The sequence below is a fragment of the Phyllobates terribilis genome, unplaced genomic scaffold, assembly GCF_046119375.1.
Source record: "Phyllobates terribilis strain yellow unplaced genomic scaffold, ASM4611937v1 Scaffold_1__5_contigs__length_1240528914, whole genome shotgun sequence".
NCBI classification, from domain to species: Eukaryota; Metazoa; Chordata; class Amphibia; order Anura; family Dendrobatidae; genus Phyllobates; species Phyllobates terribilis.
This window is the reverse complement of record NW_027362761.1, coordinates 858,377,830-858,386,428: the sequence shown is the minus strand read 5'-3', so window position 1 is coordinate 858,386,428 and position 8,599 is coordinate 858,377,830. Positions and strand designations below refer to the sequence as shown.

The 8,599-nt window shown below is 44.4% G+C and overlaps 1 long non-coding RNA gene across 1 annotated transcript; it reads right to left on the bottom strand.

Annotated features, from left to right (window-relative positions):
- Window positions 1-264: 264 nt before the first annotated feature.
- LOC141171726 (uncharacterized) lies at window positions 265-4,558 on the bottom strand. The gene is made up of 3 exons (XR_012252370.1): window positions 3,494-4,558; window positions 1,174-1,283; window positions 265-721 (listed from the first exon to the last, which is right to left on the bottom strand). It is a non-coding gene; the product is annotated as an uncharacterized lncRNA (long non-coding RNA).
- Between the last annotated feature and the right edge of the window lie 4,041 nt (window positions 4,559-8,599).

The following is an 8,599-nucleotide window of genomic DNA, read 5'->3' as shown; positions in this document are numbered from 1 at the left end:
GCTGCGGCATTACAGAGACTGGCTGGCAATCCCTGCATGTTCATTGGCTCTGTAAAGAGCGCCAAACATGCAGGGCGGAGACCCGAGCTCCCGCCCGAGTAACCTGGAAATGCTCGGTGCTCGCCCAACATCCCGAGTAGTGTGATGCTCGAGCGAGTACTGAGCAGTGTCGAGCATGTTCGCTCAACACTAATAGTAAACTAATGTCGGCTGAACCCACCGATAACGATGGGTTCAGCCAACAATCTAATGTGTATGGGGGCACCAGTCAACTGATTGTCGGGGGAGATGTATATTGGGTATGTCCAGTTTTACACTGTCGACTGTCACATTCCTATACTGGAGATAGCTGTATCTGACACGTGGTCCGGCAGCCCATCTCATAGAAAACATAGGAGAGCTCAGCTGAAAAAGCGCCTGTGTATGGGAGAGTTGGTTGGGATGGCTTCCGGCTGAACGATCTGCAAAAGCTTTGTTCGGCCAACAGCAATGTGCCCCCTAATGTGCATGGGGGCCTTTACTTTCTTCCATGATCTTTTGCTTTCCTACTGTTCTGCTTGGAATAGTTCTGACTCATTTTCAATTCTGCCTTTGTATTTATGGTCCAGAAATAAGTCACGTTCACATAGTGGTCTTTCAGTGAAATATTGCTTGCATCTGATCCCAAACTTTGTTGTGTTTTCTTTTATTTTTTACTTTTCTTCTGTTAATCTGGATTAAACTAGAAGAAGACAAAAAAATATATAGAAAGAATATAAGAAAACAAGGGCCTGAGCAACAATTCCCACCCTGTATATTGGTTACATCTGAAGGAGGACGAGGAAAACATAAATTCATATCTTAGGCTCTAGTCAACCTTGCATAATGATTTTATTTTAACAGTATGCATAGATCACATTATCATACTATAACTGCCTATTGAAGTCTATGGATAGGGGGAGGGGAATGTAGAGGAGAAGAGAGAGAGCTGGTGCTGCTTCTTTTTAGCAGTTTTTAACTGTTCAATGTTGGATTTTATGCCACACTGCTTAGTACTGAGGTATGATGTCCTACAAGCAGCTGCTGCTTCTGTACATGTCTTTCATAGAGAAAGAAAAGGAGGAATCGCTCATGTTTGTGAAGTGTATGGGAAAGATTGTGGTAAATAATTTCACCCACAAGCTGAGACTCAACTGAAAATTAGAGCGACTGCATTCAAAGGTGAAAATTGCAGGATACAAGTCATATAATTGCAAGTAGTGTTCTTCCTCATGATGCGCACAACAGCTTTTCTTAAACGTCACCTGAAACGACAGGTAATCTTTGAGGATGGGAAACAATAGTTATAAATAAATGCATAAATTAAATAAGTAATTACTAAAAAAGTTGTACTGCTAACTATAGTATATGATGACCTCTTGGAAAAGTTTTTTTTTTAAATTTTTGACAGAAAGAAATAAAATATTATTTGGATGAGATAGGAGGTACTCACTGCTCTCGAGAACCCTCCACTACAAAGATTCATAGTTATGATAATACAAAGTTGTACATTTAAATAAAAAACACCTTGAAAAAACTTTATTTCCTGAATTGTTCCTTGAAGTATTTGAAGTTATTTTTGCTGCCTTTTCAATGGATTGTGTCTAGGTTGGAGGGGAATTCATCCTTAAGAAGTTCAAAACCGGGCTATTTGCCCCTGTTCCTAACTAAGCTCATTTTTGTTTTTTTCATGAGGTTTAAAGACATACATTTTTTTCTCATTCTAATATTCAAAGAATTTTAAGCGTGTGTTTTTTCCTCATACATGGGACTTCATTTTTAGGCCACTGTAATATTCTCTTTTTTTTTGCTGATATTGTGTGATATCAGTTATACAATTACAGAAATAACTGTCTGTTTTTCCCATTTTTATTTTTTATTTTTTTACGGCCACACAGTACTGCTAAAATACATTTTATATTTTGGACACTTTTCTTTTACAGGTGCAGGGCAGGTAACAGCGAATTGGAATGAAAGTGGCATTTTTAATTTTTTTTTTAATCTGTTTTTTTTTGTTTTTCATTTATTTTATATATTGCGCCCTCCAAGGCCCATTTCAATATAGAAATATTTTTATTTTCATCTTATTTCCCTTATAACTGGTGTTGATATATTAGCTCCAGTTAAATGGGAAATGCAGGAATAGCAGAGCTTTTTCGTCTCTTATGACCCAGTTGCTCTTCCTTCCTCACGATAGATAGCGATCACCTTGGGCGATTCCTATTACTGTGTACACAGTGCTTCTTTAACCTGTTCTCGACCTATGACATATAGGTACGTCATAGGTCATGTCCCAGCATTTGATATGGGCTCCAGCGCTGTGCCCGCATCTTTTCCGGCACATGACAACTGATGTGCCCCTAGCAGGCATGGGTGGAATCGCGATCCACTCACGGCTGTTAACATGTTAAATGCCGCTGTCAATCTCTGACAGCAGCATTTAACTCACACTTACAGGAAGCGCATCACGAATACGGCCCATCAGCGCCCCTGTCACATGATCGCAGGGCGCCAATGGGTTGGCATCACAACCAGGGTCTGCAGAAGACCCTCCCCATGCTTGTCATTGCAGATCTCCTACGAACGACGGCCCATGGACAGCGTTCATAGGAGATGATCATTTCTGCTACATATAGAGGGGCTGAAGCCCTGCTATGTGTAGCACAAGCGATTGGATGTTCGTAGCTTCAAGTCTCCTACAGAAACTATTGAAGAAAGTAAAAAGTAGAAAAAAAAGTTTTAAAAAAATGAAAGTGTAAAAGTTCAAATAACCCCTTTTGCCTCGTTGAAAATAAAATAAAGACAAATAAAAAATACGCATATTTGGTATCACTGCATTCAGAAATGGCTGATCTATCAAAATATAAACTAAATCCATCTGATCGTTAAACGGCGTAACTAGAAAAAAAAAAAAGCCAGAATGACTTTTTTTTGGTTGCCGCAACATTGCAATAACTGGCGATAAAAACATTGTATCTACTCCAAAATGGTATTAATAAAAATGTCAGCTCGGAGCGCAAAAATGGAGATGCTATGGGTTTTAGAAAATGGTGCCATATATATATATTTTTTTTAACAAATTTGGGATTTTTCTTCACCATCATAATCTATCATGCTTGGTATCTATGAACTCGTAATGACCTGGAGAATCATAGTGGCAGGTCAGTTTTGGCATTTAGTGAACATGGTAAAAAAGCCTCAAAAAACAATTGAGGAATTGCACTTTTTTTGCAGTTTCACCGCACTTGGATTTTTTTTCCCCGTTTTCCAGTACTCTATATAGTAAAATCAATGGTGTCATTCAAAAATACAACTCGTCCCACAAAAAACAAGCCCTCACATGTTGGTGGGGAAAAAAACTTATAAAAATTATAGCTCTAGGAAGAAGGGGAGCAAAAACAGACAATCCCAAGGTCGTGAAGGGGTTAGTGCTGTGTATACAGCTATGAAAAAGTCACAGAAGGTAATAAACTACCTGTATCTTCTCTATGGACACCCACCGCTTCCACAGCTACATGATTGCATGTAGCTGTGATGCGCCCCCTGGGCCGTGGGGTACTCGGTAGCTGGGCCGGTCCATGCTGGGGGATGTCACGGTGGCAGTGACTCGGTCCGTGACCCAGGGCGGTCAATTAAAGGGAAAGTTTAAAGGGAATAAAGTTTTTAGAGTTAATGTTCGTGACGCCATCTGTGGTATGCGGCTATATGGGGCCGCAGCTGCGGTGCAGATCCTCTGGAGCTGATGGTGACGCAGCAGAGTTGGTTCAGCTCTCCACAGGCAGAGCTTAGCTCCAGGGCAGTAGATGGTGATTTTATGAGGTAGATGCTGTTTATGCTGTGTAAAGCAGGGCTGGTGATGACCAGCAATAATTCCAGGACACAGTGGGGTGCAGTCTTCAGGTTTTACTCACAGTTGTTAAATTCTCCAGGTTACAATGCCAGTGTGTAACCTCCCACGTCATCCTGTGTTCACCAGGGAAGGGGTCCAGCAAACTCTCAAGTCTCTCAGAAGTACTTAAACGGGACCCCGCTCTATGTTCCTTCCTCGGTCGTCATACCTGCGCTGGCTCTCACCCTCCTGCCCAGCGCCTCACAATCAGTGTCCCAAGCCGGTAGCCTTGTCAGATGACTTGCAATCCTCTGGACCCTATGCGGCCCCCTTTTTGGCGATGTAATTGTGGTGGTTGGCAGCTGCACCTTGCAAGTACAGCAGCCTCCGGTTATCTAGCTGAGCTTGGTTGTTCTCCACTAGTTAGGGGCTGGTCCCCTTCTGCGACCTGACCCCTCCACGTCCGTGTGGATTCGGGCGCACGGTTGACTTCCTGCACTCATCGTGCCCCTGGGATCCCCTCTGTCTCTGGAGCCTTTCTTCTGCTCCCGTCCTCTCTCACTCTCTCCTCCTGGGCCTCTCAGACTAGGCCTGACTTCTCTCTCTCCACTCAACTCCTGCTCCAAGCACTGGACAGGAGCCTGGACCCTCCTCCACTGCTCTCCTGAGCAGAACTCGACCCTTCTAGATGGTTCCATTCTCTATTATACTCCTTCTGACGGTGCTCCCCTAACTTACTTCCTCCACCCACACCCACTAAATGGTTCCACCCTCCAGCTAGGGACCAGGGACTGTGCTCTCCCTTAGGAGCAATCTCGCCCTTTCCTACTGAAGTGGAGTGTATTGAATGCAAGTGTGTGGATGTGTGGGTCCTGGGTAGTACTCCCTCCTTACCTGAGAGTGGGGTACCACACCTCTGGGTGAGATGCAGTACCTCTCTGGCGACTGAACCCTCAGGGGTGCCACAGCTGCGCTCCTATGCAGTGATGTTTTACAACGACACTGCAGAGTAGGAGCGGGACTGCCTGGACATTTAAAGTTGATGGGCAGTCCTGAAGCAGTTAAAAAGAAGTGAAAAACACTTTTATTTTGTCTTGCCATGTTTCAAAGTCTAAATCTACGTGGACATTGAGTATTTGGTGAGTTTTTTACATCAGTATTTGTAAGCCAAAACCAGGAGTGGGTGATAAATATAGAAGTAGTGACGTATTTCTATTCTACTTTTATACTTTTCCTCTGACTGTTTCACTCCTGGTTTGGCTCCTGGTTTGTGCACCAAATACTCAATGTGTGCACTTAAACTGTGTGCACACGGTGCATCTTTTATGCATTTTTCCGAGCAGAATTGGCCCCAAAAACGCATGTTAATCGTTATGCCAGCATTGCCTATGAGAATTTTGAAGATCTGTGCACATGATTTCATGTGCGTTTAAATCTGCAGCATGTCAATTCTTTGTGCATTTTTGCCTGCGTTTTTAATGCATTGGCAAAAACAAGCTTCAAAATGCAGCAAAAAAGCAACAGAATTTCGACAGCATTTTTGCTGCCAAGAGGTGCAGAAACGCTGCAGAAATTTCTGCACAAAATATTGATCGTGCGCACATACCCTAAAACAGAAAAAATGCTCAAAACACAGCATATGAACTGCAAAGTGTTTTTACAATAGAAATGAATACCGAAAGTCTTTCAAGTGTTTCTTCAGCTATTCAGTAGGCGTTTTTTTGGAACAGACCCTCTCCAAAAGACTTCTTAAAAAACTTTGTGATTATACTGTACCATTAGAAACCTTAATCCAGTTTTTCCACTCTGACTATGTTTATCACGTATAACTTTTGGCAGTGTCTGCTTAACAATTGGCAATGTGTCTGACACTTAATCTTGCTGAATAAAACAAATATATGCATGTAGATTAATTGTTCACTTTGAGAGCTACACCCACATATGCACACAAATATTGTATCATGGGTATGTAATTACAGTAGAGTCATTGTGAATCTTGCTTTTCTTTCACTGGCAGAGTTAATACATCGTAAACGATGATTAAACTCTACTATTGTGAGAATATACATTTTTGCATTTCAATAGTTTAGAGACAGAAGTTTTATTCACTGCGATAAATTTTTAGTGTATGCTATGAATTTTAGGTTCTCAGATATGAGCAGAGAGAAAGGACTACATCACTATTTATATACACTGTTCAAAAAAATAAAGGGAATACTTAAACAACAGAATATAACTCCAAGTAAATCAAACTTCTGTGAAATCAAACTGTCCACTTAGGAATCAACACTGACAATCAATTTCACATGCTGTTGTGCAAATGGAATAGACAATAGATGGAAATTATTGGCAATTATCAAGACACCCTCAATAAAGGAGTGGTTCTGCAGGTGGGGACCACAGAACACATCTCAGTACCAATGCTTTCTGGCTGATGTTTTGGTCACTTTTGAATGTTGGTTGTGCTTTCAAACTCGTGGTAGCATGAAATGGACTCTACAACCCACAGAAGTTGCTCAGGTAGTGCAGCTCATCCAGGATGGCACATCAATGCGAGCTGTGGCAAGAAGGTTTGCTGCCAATATGGCAGGCAGCTCGAGCCTGTTACAGGTGTCGCTCCTTTGTGGCTGCTCCGGGCTCTAGTATGCTGCTGAGTCACTGGGTGTTTGGTGGGGCCAGGAGACCTGCAGTCTCCTGCCCTCCGGATTTAGCTGCCGGGACTTCAGTACCCAAGCAACCACGGACTCCGGTGTCCAGTTTCTGGTGCTTTTCTCTGGGGAAAGCTTAGTCACAGCTCCCCTTCCTGTAGCATCAGCGTCTCTGCCTCCTGCCCGGCAGAGACGCCGTCCCCCTTACCGCCGCGGTCCTGCTCTGGCGTCTTCTGGCCTCCCTGCTGCTGCTGCTGGTGCACGCAGCTTTCTTGTCCTTGTGCTTAGGGCGCGCGCGCGCGTGCTCCTGCCCTCTTAAAGGGGCCGCGCGCGCCGTCCTAAAAAGTCCCCGGCCAATGACCGGAGGACTTCCCCTATAAAAGGCACCTCCTCCAATATGGAGGTGCCCGTGCAAGGTTGTAGCTTTGTGTGTGATACTCTGCTTCAGTCCTCAGGTCCCGCTGCTAGCCTGACTACAAGTCCAGCCCGCCAGCCAGACTACAAGTCCAGCCCGCCAGCCAGACTACAAGTCCAGCCCGCCAGCCAGACTACAAGTCCAGCCCGCCAGCCGGACTACAAGTCCAGTCTGCCATCCGGACTACTAGTCCAGTCCGTCTGCTTGTCTACTCTCCAGCCCGACTGTCTGCCTACTGCCAGTCCGCCAGTCTGTCTATGGGCTCTGCCCGCCTGCTTACCTGGAAGCACCTGCCCGTTACCTGCCATGCCTGCCAGTCAGCCTACCTGGAGGCTCCTGCCTGTTACCTGCCATGCCTGCCAGCCCGCTTACCTAGAAGCACCTGCCTGTTACCTGCAGTGCCTACCAGCCAGCCTACCTGGAGGCTCCTGCCTGTTACCTGCCATGCCTGCCAGCCCGCTTACCTAGAAGCACCTGCCTGTTACCTGCCGTGCCTACCAGCCAGCCTACCTGGAGGCTCCTGCCTGTTACCTGCCATGCCTGCCAGTTGTTAGAACCCTCCTGTTAGTTTTTTCTATTTTGCTGGTCACATGACTTTTTGCCTATATAATCCAGCTCCGCCCTCCTGGTCTTGCTGGACTTCAGTGTTACATTTACTCTTAAGCTAGCCAGGTGCCTTGTACCTTACTCTGTAGTTTGCTTGGTCTTTTGACCACTAGTACTTCTGTTTGTTTGTTTGTCTTTGCTCTGCTACAATTTCTGCTAGGAGGCGTCCAACTATATCCCAATCCTTAGTTCTTGTAGGGACCCCTTCCTTATATCTATAGGTCTGCGTTCAGACTAGCCGAGGACTTAGGCTGGTCTGTTCACAAGGAACAGGTCCCCCGCTGCATCGTAGGGAATCAGCTTAGTCCTATTGTAGGGACAGTTTTCCTATCTTTCCTTAGTGTTTGTAGCAGTTCATAACAGTAAGTCCAGCCCAAAAAATAAAACACTCTAAGGAAAGAAATCCTTATTTCAGCATGGTGTCGGTTCAGGAGTTGGCTCAACGCCTGCAGGGACTGTCTTTGGAGGTGACCGAGCTCCAGCAACACGTGAGTAGCTGTCCTGGAGCGTATTTTGTCGAACCGAAGGTAGGACTGCCAGATTTTTTTTTATGGTAAACGGTAAGATTTTTTTTCCTTTAAAATCGCTTGTTTATTATATTTTCGTTTAAGACCCAGATCCTCGGGGAATGAATCACAGCGCATTGGGTTTATAATGTCACTTTTGCGCAAAGCACCTCAGGGATGGGCCTTTTCTCTACAACCTAATGATCCGTGTTTTAGATCTGTGGAAGATTTTTTTTCTGCTATGGGGTTGTTGTATGATGATCCTGATCGAGTCTCATCTGCTGAAACTGAATTAAGATGTTTGAAGCAGGGATCAGGTGATGTGGAAAATTATTGTACATACTTCAGAAGATGGCCGGCTGAAGTGGAATGGAATGACTCAGCATTAAAATGTTTGTTTCTTGATGGTCGAGGTGAAAGGGTTAAGGATCTGCTGATTGCCTTCCCAAAACCTGGAACCTTGCAGGAAGCAATGCAATTAGCCATACGTGTGGACAGGAGACTGCATGCTAGGATTAATGAAGAGAAATTTACTGCTATGGCAGCTCCTAGTTTTCAGAGGGTCTGTTCGGAGGGT